The sequence below is a fragment of the Talpa occidentalis genome, unplaced genomic scaffold (genome assembly GCF_014898055.3).
Source record: "Talpa occidentalis isolate TD23 unplaced genomic scaffold, MPIMG_talOcc4v2.1 talOcc4.4, whole genome shotgun sequence".
Lineage (NCBI taxonomy): Eukaryota > Metazoa > Chordata > Mammalia > Eulipotyphla > Talpidae > Talpa > Talpa occidentalis.
The window spans coordinates 28,331,783-28,348,467 of NW_023604295.1; the positions used below are offsets into that span (position 1 = coordinate 28,331,783).

General features: G+C 40.3%; 1 protein-coding gene across 10 annotated transcripts in view; it reads left to right on the plus strand.

Moving 5' to 3' along the window:
* FXR1 (FMR1 autosomal homolog 1) overlaps positions 1-16,685 on the plus strand; it is a 65,050-nt gene that overhangs the window by 1,365 nt on the left and 47,000 nt on the right. The gene's annotated exons all lie outside the window — the stretch shown is intronic.

Below are 16,685 nucleotides of genomic sequence, written 5' to 3' on the forward strand. Positions count from 1 at the left end.
GTAGGCTCTCCGGGTTTCATTTCATCGTACCTTTTGTCCCAGAGGACTTATTTTTGTGGTGGTTAATTTCCTGTTTTTAGCGTTTTTCCTTTTCTAGGTTAGGTCTTAGTTATGTGGATTTGGTTTAGCTGTGTCACGTGGTAATGGCATAGTGGGGAATCACTGTTGGCTTATAGAGGATCTCTAAGCTTTTTACAAGTTTAAATCTCTTTAGGTGGTCAACATAAAAACTGGTGGAAAGTAGTCTTTTAATGTGTGACAAGTTGTATTAGCAGTGTAGGTTTAAAACGGTGTCAGAGCACTTAAATGAAATTCCAGTAGATATTTCATTGACTTTTGTTAATTGCTATCTAGTGGTTGCGTTTTCTTAACAGCTGCAGATACAGTTGTGGTACTGTGCATAAACTGTTAAACTTTTGTCGAGGGTAGAAAGGTTTATCATTTAGTATCAATCTCCCACTCCTGAGTAAGTTTCAGATTCCTGACTAATTGGCTATACAGTTCTTGTAATGGAGGTGTGCACTTTTTTCCTGGTACATTGAAAAAAAGAAAAGGATTGCTTTGCTTTATTTTTCAATATGTAGATGATAGAACATTTTACATAAACCAGGTGTTTTTTATAGCAGATGGGCTGCTATACAAGCTACATTGGATAAGATTTTGAAATCAGTAGTTTGAAAGTTATTTAGTAGAGATTGCAATTTTTTTTTTTAGTATTATTATTATTATTATTATTTTTTAAAGATTTATTTATTTATTTATACAAGCACTGGGTACAGTCAGAAGCACGGGAGGGTGAGAGAATTCACCAGAGCCAGAGCGGGGAGCAGAGCAGGCAGAATGACCGAAGTACACTGCTGAGGGGAGCAGCGGGCGGCAGGAGAGGTCTAGCGCGCCATGTGGGACCCTCCTCCGGTGGCCGGGGAGCAGCCGGGGATCGAACCGGCACTGCAAAGGCTGCGGGCAGCTTCGCAACCCAGCGCTCAACCGCTGCACCACCGGGGAGGCCCAGTATTATTATTATTTTTTAATCCGCAGCAAATCAGGCATTCCTGTTTGGAACTTTTAAAGTATTGTTGATCTCTATCCAAATTTTCAAATCTATTGATTTTCAACCTTGGTGGTGTTACCCATTTCTAACAAAGCAAGGTGGGGCTTTTTTTTTCTTTTACTAAAATAATTACAATTAAATATGCACAAGCAGTTTGTTATTTTTAACTATTTGAATTTTTGAGATTAATTTGCATATGGTAAGAACACCCCTTTGTGGGTGTACACTTACATGAACTTTGATAAAATACTAGCAGTTTTGTTACCATCACCTCCATGACATAGAGATGGAATAGTTTTCTCATTTACAAAGTTGCACTCAGGCCTATTTATTAATAGTGTCTTAACCCCCAATTCCTAGAATGTTTCTGTCCCCTCATAATTTTGCATTTTCCAGAATGTCCTATATGTAGTCTCATCAGTGACTTTTGAGTCTGGCCTGTTGCATTTATTGTAGTAGCAGTAATTATTTTAATATTTGATCAGCGAGAGACTTTTTTTTTTTTTTTTAGGATTTATTTATGCATACAAGAGCTGGGGTACAGACCAGAGATGTAGGGGGGGGAGAATGAGAGGATTCACAGAGACAGAATGGGGAACAGAACATGCAAACTGACTGAAATACACTGCTGAGGGGAGCAGCGGGTGAGTCAGAAGAGGTCTGCTGCACCATGTGGGTAGCTCCCTGGCCAGCTGGGGAAGGAACTCATGCTACAGTTCTGGAAAGCTTCATAGTGTGGTGCTTAACCCCTTGCACTTACCAGCGAGGCCCATGATCAATGGGAGATTTAGAAGCTTTCAGGAAAAACCAAAGTTGCCTTGAGATAACTGCTATTTATGTTTTCGTGTCTTTTTCCCCCCACTGGTGTTTCAGTGCACAGATGATTTCTGATTTCATCCTTTTACTCCCGCCTGTATATACACTTGACTAAAAGTCAAGTGTGAATGGTCATTCAAGAATTTCAAAGTCAAGGGGTTAGTAGCTGATACTGTCCTGCCTTGAAAGGAGTGTTCTGTACACACTGATAAAAGTTTTTCTTGTGGAGCTGTAACTTCATCTCATTGGAACCAGTGAGGAGCTGAAGATCTGATCGAAAATTGAGATTTTTTTCCAGCAGGATTTGCACAAGTGATGGCTTGAAAAATACATAGCCCTGCTTTTTGTACTTATCAGTGGATCTAAACTAACTTAAGAGATAAAAAGGTTGGTATGGTGGGCCTCCCCTGGTGGCACAAGCGGTTGAGCGCAGTGCTGTGAAGCTGTCCGCAACCTCTGCAGCGCCGGTTCCATCCCAGCTGCCAGGGACGGTTTTTTTTTTTTAAAAAAAAAAAAAAGCTTGGTATGGTCCTGTTTGAAACTCTGTAAGTTTAGGTATGGGAAAGAATGGGAGATGGGTTAATTAAACCCTTGATAGGGGATATAACTGTACATGAAAGTATGCATTCATAGCTTTTCCTATCTGAAACAACAATTTAGTTATATTGCTAGTCATTTGGGGTGCCTTTTTTTTTTTAAGCTTTGCAGTAGAATTTATGGTCTGTGTGATTATGTTAAGCTGTATAGACTGTTAGCACAGTCTTATTTTAGAACATTTCCATTACCCCCCCCCCTCAAAAATCTTGTGTCCATCTGGAGTTATTAAAGTACTTTTTTAAAAAAAAAAATTATTCACTTAAGAACTGGGGTGGAGGCCAGAGGTATGGGGAGTGAGAGGATCCACCAGAGACAGTGGGGAACAAAACAGGCAGATTGACTGAAGTACACTGCTGAGGGGAGCAGTGGGCAAGTCAGGAGAGGTTTACTGTACCATGTGGGTCATTTCCCTGGCCAGTTATTGAACTCTGTGTCTTAACCCCTTGCGCCGCCAGAGAGGCCCTAAAGTGCTATTTAACTGATGTATATGAAATTAAGCATTGCAGCTTGCATAGCCGTGGGCAGAATATAATTTAAATAGAAGTTGGATGTAAGTCACTCATTTTCTGGCTTATGTAGAGGAAAGTTTACGTGGTGTTCTAAGGAAACATGTACTCTCTAAGATGCTAAAATTTCAGGGCTTCTTTATTGTAGATTTAATTACTTTTAGTTAACTGATTCTGAGTATCATAATAGTTTTGTAATTTCCTTATTTTGCTTAATTTAATGTTAGAACAAATTTGAGACTAAATTATGCACTGGGTTTATTATCACTAACGGTGCTCCATAAAGTTACATTAAAGGAGTTGTGTTCTGAGTGTGTACCGTTTTTAGATTTAATACAGTATATTGTGTTGATTTCCTTGTAGAGATAAGTAATTGAGGAAAGATAGTGGCTGTCTTAATGATTGCTGTTAAAAATATGCAGTTCCAAGTATTTTAAAGATAATTTTTAACTACAGATTTTAAAATGTTTTTTTTTTTTTTTTTTTTTTTTTATAGAGGCATGTTTTATTTATTTATTTATTTGTTTGTTCATTTGTTTTGTTTATACAAGCACTGGGTACAGTCAGAAGCTCGGGAGGGTGAGAGAGTTCACCAGAGCCAGAGCGGGGAGCAGAGCAGGCAGAGGGACCGAAGGACACTGCTGAGGGGAGCAGCGGGTGGCAGGAGAGGTCTGCGCACCATGTGGGACCCTCCTCCAGTGGCCGGGGAGCAGCCGGGGATCGAACCGGCACTGCAGAGGCTGAGGGCAGCTTCGCAACCCAGCGCTCAACCACTGCGCCACCGGGGAGGCCCTAAAATGTGTTTTTTTAAAAGAATGTTAAGGAAGAATTAATTGACAAGATAAGTCAATTTTTTTAAATGAACTATTTTTCCTGTAACCTTTATTTTAGTATTTCCGTAACAATAATATAATTATGAAAAATCCGAAAAGCAATAAAGGAAAAAGAAATCTACACAAAGATATGTTGTGAAGAGTTTAGCTTTATATACTTAAAGAAAAAAACTTTTTTCCCTATTTTTACTTTTAGGCACCTATGTATTTTCTGAATCATCAATTGCTAGTATGTGCTTTCTGTTAGATAAGTTTATTGTATGCTATTAAGTCTATTCATGTTCACTTAAGTTTCTGCTTTTTTCCTGATTTTCTTTTTTTTTTTTTAAAGGATTTATTTATGCATAAAGAGCTGGGGTACAGGCCAGAGATGTGGGGGAGTGAGAGGATTCACTAGAGACAGAGTGGGGAACAGGCAGATTGACTGAAATACACTGCTGAGGGGAAGCAGCAGGTGAGACAGGAGAGGTCTGCTGCACCATGTGGGTTACTCCCTGGCTGCCTGGGGATCGAACTCATGCTGCAGAGGCTGCGGATTGCTTCATAGTGCTGTGCTTAACACCTTGTGCCACGTGGGAGGCCCCTCCTGATTTTGTTCTTTCAAGGAATCCATGGAGTATATTATCTCCATTGTACATTTTAAGAAATTGACAATAATGATTAATTTGTCCAAGATTACACTGCCACTGAAATGAGATTTAACTCTAGGACTTCTCACTTACAGTTGCCTGGGTTAATATAGCATTAGAAGTTCTTTAAAAGGCAATGGGCTTAAGTTCTAATTAGACAAGGCAGACAGTTGACTGGAGGATCATAACTCAAGAAGTGCGTTTTCTGCTACAGTGTTAAGGATGGAGCAAACCAGCGTGGGTTTGTTTTTGTTTTGGTAGTGGGAAGAACAGTATTTGATGATTGAGCCCTAATTCTTGTATTAGTGCATTGTGAGACCTTGGTTTTTCCATCTTCAGTATGAGGCAGTTAGATTTCTTTCAACACAACCTACTAAGGGGTAGAATCTGCTAGGTATATGCTAGTTCACTAAGATTCCATCTAGCCTCTAATACTAGTAACTATTTATTGAGTACTCAGGCTCCATTAGAATGTGCAGGTACGTTATGTGAATTTCTCTTTTCAGCATCTCAGTCAGTGAAAAACAGTGTTAGCCACCAATTGAGGAAACTGAGGCTAAGCAAATCAAGTCCATAAAATTAATGAGACTGATTCAAGATTCAGAGTGATCTTTAAGATGCTAGAGAGCCTGATGTCTTTAACCTTTATAATTTGATTTCTTTTTGAAATAGCTGTGTGACTTCCCAAATTATCAGTTAAAAATTATTAGTAATTAATATATTGACAATTAAAAGGAATGACTTGGGAGAAATTATTTGTTTTTACTTTACAAAAATTGGCTATTTCCACTATGGTAGCCACCAGTCATAGGGCTAAAGTGTAAAGTGGTCTGAGTTGAGATATGTTTTTGAGTGTGAATTGTATACTTGATTTCAGAAACTTAGTATAAAACACAATTTAAAAATATTTTCAGGCCTCCCCGGTGGCGCAGCGGTTGAGCGCTGGGTTGTGAAGCTGCCCGCAGCCTCTGCAGCACTGGTTCGATCCCCGGCTGCACCCCGGCCACCAGAGGAGGGTCCCACATGGTGCGCAGACCTCTCCTGCCGCCCGCTGCTCCCCTCAGCCGTGTGCTTAGGTCCTTCTGCCTGCTCTGCTCCCCGCTCTGGCTCTGGTGAATTCTCTCACCCTCCCGCGCTTCTGACTGTACCCAGTGCATGTATAAACAAACAAACAAAAAAAAACAAACAAGTAAAATAAATAAATAAAAACATGCCTCTATTTAAAATAAATAAATAAAAATACTTTCAAGTATGTTGAAATACTTTGGATATGTTGGCTTAACTAGGCTATTATTACAGTTTCACCTGTTTTTACTTATTTTAATATAGCTACTAGAAATAAAAAAATTAGTTATATGGTTCAGTTTATAATTTCTGCTGGATAGTTCTGATTAATGCCATCCTTAGCTGTTAGATATGTTGATTACATAAGGTATTTTGGGAAATAATATGAAATGCATTAATATGCACATAAAAGCTCACTCAAATGTTTTTATATGGTGGCATCTTTTGCTAATCTTACTGCTTAGTATTTTTGAGCATCAAGAAATGCTTCAGAAGAGTCTTTGGTAGATAGTTAGCTAATAGTAAGAAACCGTGTTGTGATGGTTCTGCCAAATTTAATATAAACAAAATATTTACAGGTATCACAGTCTCTTCACAACTTATTTGTTCTCACATTTAAGAGGCTTGAAAGTCATCACCAAATTGAGCCAACATTAAATTTCAGTTAATAAATATCAGTTGTGGGCCTCCCCTTGTGGCGCAGCGGTTGAGCGCTGCAGCCTCTGCAGAGCCGCCGGTTCCATCCCCAGCCACCAGTGAGGGTCCCACATGGCGCAACAGACCTTTCCTGCCATGCCCACTGCTCCCGTCAGCAATGTATTCCATCAGTCTGCCTGTTCTGATCCCCACTCTGGCTCTGGTGAATTCTCTTACCCTCCTGTGCTTCTGACTGTACCCAGTGCTTGTATAAATAAATGAATCTTTAAAAAAATAAATATCAGTTGTTTCAACTTGTCTCTCATACTTTAGCTTCAGGATTTTTTGCTTAGCTCTTTTGGAGGATGAATAGCAGTCTCTGACAGTGGTAACTGTTGAAGTTTATACTTATTCTTTGCAGAGGAACCTGGGTTCCTTTGTCAAGGTTTCTTCAGGTTCAGGAATCTTTCAGACCCCTCTCTTCATTTCTCATTTTGGCCAATTTGAGTAAAATGTTTCTTGCTTCATAATTTTGCTTTTTCAGTTTTTCAGGTTATTTTAAAGTCTTAAATTATAAAGTGACTTGATATGTGTTCTTAAGTATATGTTAGGTCTTCTGTACAAATTTATTGGAACTCTTTGTTGGGGGGAAAGGATCCTGAACAGACTCCACAAACAGGTTTTATGGACCCACCCCCACCCCAGAACAAAGGGATTCAAGACACCAAGGACTACAAATCCCACAATGTCACCACCACTGAAGGGAGGGTTGCTGGGACTTAAGGGTGGAGCTAAGCAGCCAGGTTTGGACATCTGGGCGGGGGGGGGGGGGGGTGTGTCTTTGGTTTTTCACCAGCTTTTGTGTGCTGTTGGGGTTCCAGATCAGCAGAATTGGCAGGACGCTGTCACCAATTTATTTCTCACTGAGTTGTTCATTTCTTCATCCCCCCCCCCTTTTTAAGATTTATTTATTTATTTATACAAGCACTGGGTACAGTCAGAAGCACAGGAGGGTGAGAGAATTCACCAGAGCCAGAGCAGGGAGCAGAACAGGCAGACTGATGAAATACACTTCTGAGGGGAGCAGTGGGCATGGCAGAAGAGGTCTGAGCGCCATGTGGGACCCTGGCCTGGCGGCCGGGGGCTGCGCCACCAGGGGAGGCCCTCTTCATTTCCCCTTTTTGTAAAGAAATCCTTTACTACCCTTTTTATGTGTACCTGCAGTTGAGTCTCATTGTAAGTTCCTTTTAAAGTGTGCGGGTGAGGACCCACAGTTATGCCAACCCATTTCACATTGGGGTTGCCCTGTAACATCTTGACTTCTGGAAGCTCTGATTTGTTGTGTAATCTTAGCATTCTTGCATATACACAAAGCTAACTATCTGATTCCTTTTTTATTTTATTTTTTTAAAGATTCATTTATTTATACAAGCCTGGGTACAGTCAGAGGCACAGGAGGGTGAGAGAATTCACCAGAGCAGAGAGTAGAACAGGCAGAGTGACGAAGTACACTGCTGAGGGGAGCAGCGAGCAGCAGGAGAGGTCTGAGCACCATGTGGGACCCTCGCCCAGCCGGGGATGAAACCGGTGCTGCAGAGACTTCGGGCAGCTTCGCAACCCAGCGCTCAACCCCTGCGCCCCCAGGGAGGCCCCACTATCTGATTCTTATTTCAAACTGAAGTTAAAATCTTTTTAGGGGTTATGTGTTAGGCTGGTCCAGTTAAGACGTCGTAACAGAACTTTTTTTTTTTTCCCCAAGATTTATTTATACAAGAACCTGGGGTACAGGTCAGAGGCGCGGGAGGGTGAGAGAATTCACCAGAGAGAGCGAGTAGCAGAACAGGCAGATGACAGAAGACACTGCTGAGGGGAACAGCAGGCGAGGCAGGAGAGGTCTGCGCCATGTGGGTTTCTCCCTGGCCTGCTGGAAATCGAACCTGCATTACAGAGGCTGCAGACAGCTTCGCAGAGCATCGCTTGCTGCACACCCCCCCACCCCCCAGGCCCCATTGTAACAGAACTTTATGCTTGCAGAGAACTATAGGGAACTTCATCTCTCCAACAGGAAGAACTGGTGATAGTTTTGGGTAGCTATAAACTTGTGAATGTAGCATGCTAAGAGCATTTATTACTAGTATGCAAGCATAGTATATATTTACACTTTCTTACGAAATGCTAACATTTTCATTGTCACTTTAAAATTTAGAATAATGTTCAGTATTAATGAGTGCTAAAGACATACCTTGAGTAATTTTTTTCCTTTAACAGAACTTACTGCGTCATCGTGTGCAGTGATTTCTGTAATAAGTGATATAATTAATAAATTGGCATACTTTATTTTTATAATGTATCCTTTAATTTGAAATGACTTAGTTATGTAGGGGTTTTTTGGTAAATATTTATGCATACAAAAACTGGGGTACAGGCCAAAGGTGCAGGGGTTAGAGTATTCACCAGAGACAGCGGGGAGCAGAACAGGCCAACTGACTGAAAAACACTGCTGAGGGGAGCAGGGGGCGAGTCAGGAGAGGTCTGCTGCGCTATGTGGGTAGCTCCTGGCTGGGGATTGAACTAGTGCTGCAGTGGCTGCAGACAGCTTCATAGGTTGCATCTTTACCCCTTGTGCCATCAGGAAGGCCCAGGAATTATTTTATAGTGTAATAAAATTTCACTGATTACTTCCTAAAAGATTTATTACTTATTTCCTCCATTGGTGAATCTCAACTCTACATCCTTGCCAGAAGTGGGTTTTATAATTACATTGTCATGTTTTAAAGACTATTTATGCATACAAGAACTGGGGTGTAGGCCAGAGGTGTGAAGGGTGAGAGGATTCGCCAGAGAGAGTGGGGAGCAGAACAGGCAGCTCTCCTGAAATACACTGCTGAGGGGAGCTGTGGGCGAGTCAGGAGAGGTCTTCTGTGCCTTGTGGGTAACTCCCTGGCTAGGTATCAAACTCTTGCTGCAGTGGCTGGAGATAGCTTCTTAGGTTGCATCTTAACCCCTTGTGCCACCAGGGAGGCCCAAGTTTTATATTTTTTATATGCTGAAAACTTTTCTCAGTAAGGCTCCCACATTTCTAGTTTTGGTTAAAACAACCTGTGTCCAGGTTAAACATAAAATTTCCTACATTTTCTTCTAGTTATAAACTCATCAATATAGTTGCTGTTAAACATATCAACACTTAATTTTGAATATTCATAGACATTTGTGATAGCACATTGTAGTAAATAATCTTTGTTTTATAGTGGAATTACTATTTTTTTCTTCTCAGTCAATCGCTGTCACTTCTAGGACTGGGATGGGACTATGGTATTTAATATCCAGGAGAACTTGGTGCCATTCAGGGTTGACATAATTAAGAACCTCCTGATAATTGCTCTGAATGTCTCTGGGATTCTCTGGAAAGACCATTCAGAGTTCCTGGGGACAGGAAGAGAGGGGAGGGAGTGTAGCATTGTGACTTTTGAAGCAAATAAAGTCAGTTAGGACTCTGCTTTCCTTACGTTACTGCCCAAGACCCTGTCTTGTTTCACCTACCACATAGTAGTCGATCTGAAACAATCTTAGTTTCTTTAAATAGTAAGAATTTATTTCTGGGGCCTCCCTGGTAGGCTGGGGGTTAAGTCTCAGCCCTACTACCTTTATGGCCTGAGTTAGATCTAGCCTGGGAGATAACCCACATATGGCTCACCAGACCTCTCCTGTCTTGCCCACTGCTCCCCTTAGCAGTGTATTTCAGTCATTTTACCTGTTCTGCTCCCCACTCTGTCACTGGTGAATCCTCTCACCCCCTGCACCTCTGGCCTACACCTCAGTTCTTATACGCAAAAATAAAAAAAAAATTAAAAGATTTTAATTTTCCTAATAAGGAATTCTTTCTGTATCTCTTTTAACTATTACACAATCCAGAAACAAAATGTTTTATATTAAATACTTTAAATTACTTGCAAGAAAAGCTCCAGGAAGATTTACCATGCTATTTAAGGGAGGAGGGAGTAGTTTTACTTACTTCTAGCATACCTTTGAGTGCCTAAGAATACCTTAGTTTTTAGTTAAAGATTTAGTTCCCTTGGTTTACAAACTGAGAAACTTTTATATATAAAAATACTTATTATAATGATGAGCACCTGGATCTGAGAGCCCCTAAAAGCCTTTCTCAACATAATACTTTCTCATTTGAAGGCAGAGAAATACCAGAAGTATCATTCTAGATGCATTAGAGAGAAGTTAGCTTATTGTACAAAATAAATGCCTTAGCGACTGGGATGTATGCTCTTAGAATCATAATTAAGAAATGCTGCTGTTGTATTCAGTTTTCTTTTTTTAATCTCATAAAATAAGTCATGACACTTGCAGGTTGCAGGAAAGGACAACAGTTGATTCTGATTGTTGACATGTTGATTTGAGGTATAAAGTAAGCAAAGGGTGTAGATGTTTGTCTTGTTAAAAGGGTATAGGTTGTTTTTCCAGGTATAGATCTGGGCGCGGTGGAAGAGCAAGGTACTTTAATTGTATCTAATGTGTCATTTGTAAGAGACACTAAGAAGAAATGTTAATTGGTGTGGCAGTTTTATCTTAGAGTTCTTGTTATTTAAACATCATCTTTAAACATTTGCATACATATAAGGGAAAATAGAAGCCAAATAAAGTTTGATTAAAGCATCTTCACAGTCAGAAGAATGTGTTTCTTCACACAGTATCTTCCTCAATACTTGGAGTGCACTGATGTTGCAAACGCATTTAAAGCGCTCTCCCTTTTAAAGAGCTTTCCTCTGTTTATAGTCAGGATTTTCTTTCAAGAATTTTCATCCACTATGCATATTTTGATACTAGTGCTTTCTTGATTTTATCAGAAGGTGTCAACAGTACAACCTTTTGGTAAGAGATTAGTCTTTCATAAAATGGTCCTTCATTGGTTTTCTGACTGAGATCATAGAAGGGTTGCAGTCAAGTGATTGCCACAGAAAATTCCAAGCAAGCTAAGTTTGAACGTGTTTAAACAGAGATGTAGCCTGACTACCATATGGTTGTCAGCTGTTCTATGCACCCTTATTAATTGTAAACAGCACCCTGACTTCAGAGATGCAAAGTACTTAGGAATTGAAGGACTGGAAGGGGTCCGATTGTAAATCAGTAAATTGATAATTGATTAGAGGCTAACAAGTGACTTTCAAATTCTTGGTGGCAGTTTTCAAACAAAAACCTGAGGTGAATTTCACACAAATTATGCTATTAACTTTTTTGTCACAAGGGTTGTATTTTTGTAAACATTGTAATCCACAGCAGTAAACTTGGACTTGATATAGTCAAGGAAAATGCTTAGTTAACCCATTCAGAAAGAAAAGCTCTGCAGGATCTAACAAACACTGAGCCCAGTGCATCTAATGTGTGATTTATTCTCATGTTTATTTTGGGAAATACAACATTATACCATCAATTGCAGTATTTTAACACATTGGAAAAGGCATCAAAAAATGTTGTTTCTAGCTTTTATGCCAAATAAGTAGAAGGGAAAATGAAAATCTGTAAATTTCAGTTGATGTGAAATGCCAGTGATCCTGAGAAAAACATTAAAAAATAAAAACATTGATAGACATATTAAAGCTAGAGTGACTCTTAAGTTATATAAGAATTTTTTTTTTTTAAGATTGATTTATTTATGCATGCAGGAACTGGGGTATAGGCCAGAGGTGCCAGGGAGTGTGAGAGAATTCACTAGAGACAGCGGGGGACGGAACAGGCAGATTGACTGAAATACACTGCTGAGGGAGCAGCAGGCAAGACAGAAGAGGTCTTCTGTGCCATGTGGGTAGCTCCTTAGCTGTCCGAAAATCGAACTGCTGCAGTGGTTGGTGATAGCTTGATAGTGCGGTCTTTAATTCCTGCACTACCAGGGAGGCCCCTACATAAGAATATTCTGTCAATAAAGTTTGAAGGAAGCAGTGACATGAGAATTTTTTTGCTTTTGTTTGCTAAGATAATAAATGTAACTAGAAGTTTGATTCCTGACCAATTCTTCTTGCTTCTACCATTTTAGATTATTGTCATAAAAAAACCTAATCTTTTTTTGAGGAAGGTTGTACTATTTTGCCCTCCTTTTGCTCAATCTCTTACCAGTCAAACTCTCCTCTAAGAATTTTGAAATTTAAGGTTTATAGCTTTTAGGGTATACACCTTGGGAATTTACATCTGGGCTTCCATTGTGAACTATGTAATTGAGGATTTTAAACTGTGTGGTTTCTAGTAGTAGGTTGCTCACCTTTAAAGTCTGTTTTCACCTTTATAAGGAACATACATCTAGTGTTGTAATAAATTGTAGTAATAGGTCGGTCATTAGTGGGATTTTGAAAATTTTGAAATGATACTTTGCAGTCAAAGCCGTTACCTAGCCTACATGTTAGTTCAGTGGAAATGCTCTCAAATTAATGCCTCTTAATAGATTTGTAAGTCACAACCCAAGAAAGACCTCTCATAGAATGATCAGATTTGGATAAGTTTAAGATAATATTGCTCCCTGGGTCTGGAAGGTCTAATAAAATAATTTTTTTTCCTTCAGAATCATTAAGTAATTTTTGCAGAGCCAGAGTCCTTAATTCATCTGTTTTCACTTTAAAAAAAAAAAAAAAAAAAAAACTATAGTTACTGGCATCCCTGGTGGCACAGGCGGTTGAGCGCTAGCACTGTGAAGTTGTCCGCAGCCTCTGCAGTGTGGGCTTGATCCCTGCCAGCTGGGGAGCTACCCACATGGTGCGGCAGACCTCTGCTGCCTCCCCTCTGCAGTGTATTTCAGTCAGTCCACCTGTTCTGTTACCCGCTCTGTCTCTGGTGAATCCTCTCACCCTCCCACCTATATGGCCTATACTCTGGTTCTTGTATAAATAAATCTTAAAAAAAAAAAAAGACACTATAGTTATCAGTTTTTCCATTTCTGGAAAGCATTCATACCATGTTTCTTTCTTTATTTTTTTTTTAAGATTTATTTTATTTATTTATTTATACAAGCACTGGGTATAGTCAGAAGCACGGGAGGGTGAGAGAATTCACCAGAGCCAGAGCGGGGAGCAGAGCAGGCAGAAGGACCGAAGTACACTGCTGAGGGGAGCAGTGGGCAGGAGAGGTCTGCGCGCCATGTGGGACCCTCCTCCGGTGGCCGGGGAGCAGCCGGGGATCGAACCGGCGCTGCAGAGGCAGCGGGCAGCTTCGCAACCCAGCGTTCAACCGCTGCGCCACCAGGGAGGCCCAATACCATGTTTCTTTAATCCCTAGTCTTGGGTGAAGGGGAGTGTCATTTTTCCCCCTAATCCCATAGCCATCAAGTCCAGAAACTTGATTTTTTTCCAGCTGCAATGTTCTGTAATTTAAAAAATGTATCCTTAAATTAGGCAGATATTTTTTTGCATCTTGTTCTTTCCACAGGCCACTTAAGCTGCCACCTCTCAATTGCCAAACACCTTATACAAATGTTAAACAAAATGAGGTTGATCTTTATACTCTGATGAGGGAGATTTTACAAGATATTTGGAAGGATGAAAATTAAAGTTCAGAGCAAATTGTAATACATGGGCAACATATTAAAGAAGGTTTATATCAGTGTATTAAACTTACGGCTCTTTTCTGTGAATTTTAAGCTTGCTCAGATGCTTTTGCTAACTCACCTGAGACTTACAAGTTGGGAATTTAACTGTTGTGTGTTGATTCACCCTCCTTGTATGTGATGTTTATCACATTTCAACTTTTAGGTAGTATAAACTTTTCCAGCTTTTTGTTTGTGATTTTTTTTTTTTAATATATAGTCAGGCTTTTTTTTTTTTTTAAAGATTTATTTATACAAGAATTGGGGTACAGGCCAGAGGTGCGGGAGGGTGAGAGGACTCATCAGAGACAGCGGGGAACAGAACAGGCAGACTGACGAAATACGCTGCTGAGGGGAGCAGCGGGCAAGACAGGAGAGGTCTGCTGGCCATGTGGGTTGCTCCGAGGCCCGCTTCACAGAACGGCGCTCAACTACCTACGCCACCAGGGAGGCCCATTTTTTTGTTAGTGATTTTTAGTGGGTTTGCATTTTTGGTTAGAAAGGCCTTCCTTACTCTAGTTACTTATTCATGAATAATAGAATGTTTATAGGTCTTACAAAGTTTGAGCTTTCATTTATTTTTGGTGACCATCCATTTTAATTTTCCCCCCAAATTATAAGTGTCTTAATATCATTAAAAAATAATCCGGTCTTGGGCCTCCCCAGGTGGCCTCCCCTGGTGGCACAGGGAGTTGAGCACTGTGCGTGGTTGAGCACTGCACTGTGATGCTGTCCACAGCCTCTGCAGCGCCAGTTCGATCCCGGCCCGCTGGTGAGGGTCCCACATGGCCCGGCTGACCTCTCCTGTCACACCTGCTGCTCCTCTCAGCAGTGCATTTCATCAGTCTGTCTGTTCTATTCCCTGTTCTGTCTCTGGTGGGTCCTCTCACCTCCCACGCATCTAGCCTGCACCCCAGTTCTTGTGTAAAATAAATCTTAAAAAAAAAAACCAGTCCTTCCACTATTTGTAATATCCATTGTTTTGAAATTTTTTTAAAAAGATTTATTTATTTATTTATACAAGCATTGGGTACAGTCAGAAGTGTAGGAGGATGAGAGAACTCGCCAGAGCCAGAACAGAACAGGTAGACTGACAAGAAATACACTGCTGAGGGGAGTAGCGGGCGCCACAGGAGAGGTCTGTCATGCCTTGTGGGACTCTGCCATTGGCTGGGGATCGAACTGGTGCTGCAGAGGCTTGGGGCAGCCTCGCAGCCCAGCGCTCAACCGCCGCACCACCTGGGGAGGCCCTGAATCTTTTGTTTTTAAAATTTTTGTTTTGTTTTGATTAAAGTACATTTTAATATTTGGTAGCTATTGGGCCTCCCCTGGTGGCTCAGGAGGTTGAGCGCCACGCTGTGAAGCTCTCCCGCAGCCTCTGCAGCACAAGTTCGATCCCCACCGGCCTTGGACTCAAATGCACACTGCTGAGGGGAGCAGCGGGTGAGACAGGAGAGGTCTGCTGGGCCTCGTCTGTTGCTCCCTGGCTGGCCAGGTTAGGTCTGGGGATCAATTCCTGCTGTAGAGGCTGGCAGTAGCTTGATAGTGCTGTCTTTAACAAACCCTATTCCACCAGGGAGGCCCAGGTTTAGGTATAATTTTAAAGTAGATTTTATCATTTTATAAACTTACTCTTCTCTCACCAGGAGAACTAAGAATATTTCAGTGGAATCCATTTTAGAGGCATCTTGAAACTGTTATAATATCAGGATTTTTCTGAGAACTTGATGTGGCTTACTTATATATTCTTAGAATTTGTGTTTAGATTCATTAGCTGAGTTTCAAGATTTCTCACATAAATCTTAGACGTTTTTTATTGTTGTTAAGGGCATTGCTAGGACTTTATTTTGGTTTCTATCATAAGAATATTTTTCATCTATTTCCCAGCTGCTTGTTGCTTTTAATGTAGAAACCTAATTGATTATTGGTTAATTTGCTACCTTACTGAAGCTTTAAGTTTAATTTTAGCTAGATACTTTTGAAAAAAAAAAAAACAACACTTCAGATAGTGCTTTCATTGCTCAGGAATTCCTGCTTAACTCCTTATGGCATTTTTTGTTTTTTTTTTTTTTCCCCTATATGACCTTCGATTGTTTTGTCAGGAATAATATTCTGAGATACTTTGATTATGCTCAGATGTGTTATATCCCCTTGTTATTACTTAATGATGCTTATTTTAAATTATAAAGATTTCATTTGTACATGTGTTAAACTGAGTGAACAAAATTAGAAGAATTTTATAATGATGCTTTATAATGATATGCAAATATTTGCATATATGTAGGAAATAAAATAAATCTCAAGGATTTTCTTCTGGGAAATATTGGGTCAGATGAATGTTAAAAGGAAGATACAGTAGGAGACTAAATCCCTAAAGCTTGCATAGAGTTAAAACAAAAGCTCTCTCCCTGTGCCATGTGCAGACAAATGTACCTGTTATTTAGTGTCTCCAGAGTCTCAATGATCTTGTCAAAAAACTAGCCCTGCCATTTCCTGTCTTTTGAGAGTACAGGAATTTAGCATCAGTCTAGTGATTTTTTTTTTATAATTTATTTTATTTTATTTTTTTCTTTAAGATTTATTTATTTTTTTATTTATACAAGCACTGGGTACAGTCAGAAGTGCTGGAGGGTGAGAGAATTCACCAGAGCCAGAGCGGGGAAGAGAATAGGTAGACTGACAAAGTACACTGCTGAGGGGAGCAGTGGGCGGCAGGAGAGGTCTGCGCGCCATGTGGGACCCTCACCTGGCAGCCGGGGATCGAACTGGCATTGCAGAGGCTGTGGGCAGCTTCACAACCCAGCGCTCAATCGCTGCGCCACCGAGGAGGCTGAGTCTAGAGATTTTTGACAGTACAAAATGCCTTTAAAATTGTGGACTGTGTGAAATAGACAAAAGTTTATAGAAATCTGGCCATTAGAAGTACCTTATACATAAAATCTAGGATTTGGGATTAGACCATGTTCCCTTTACTGT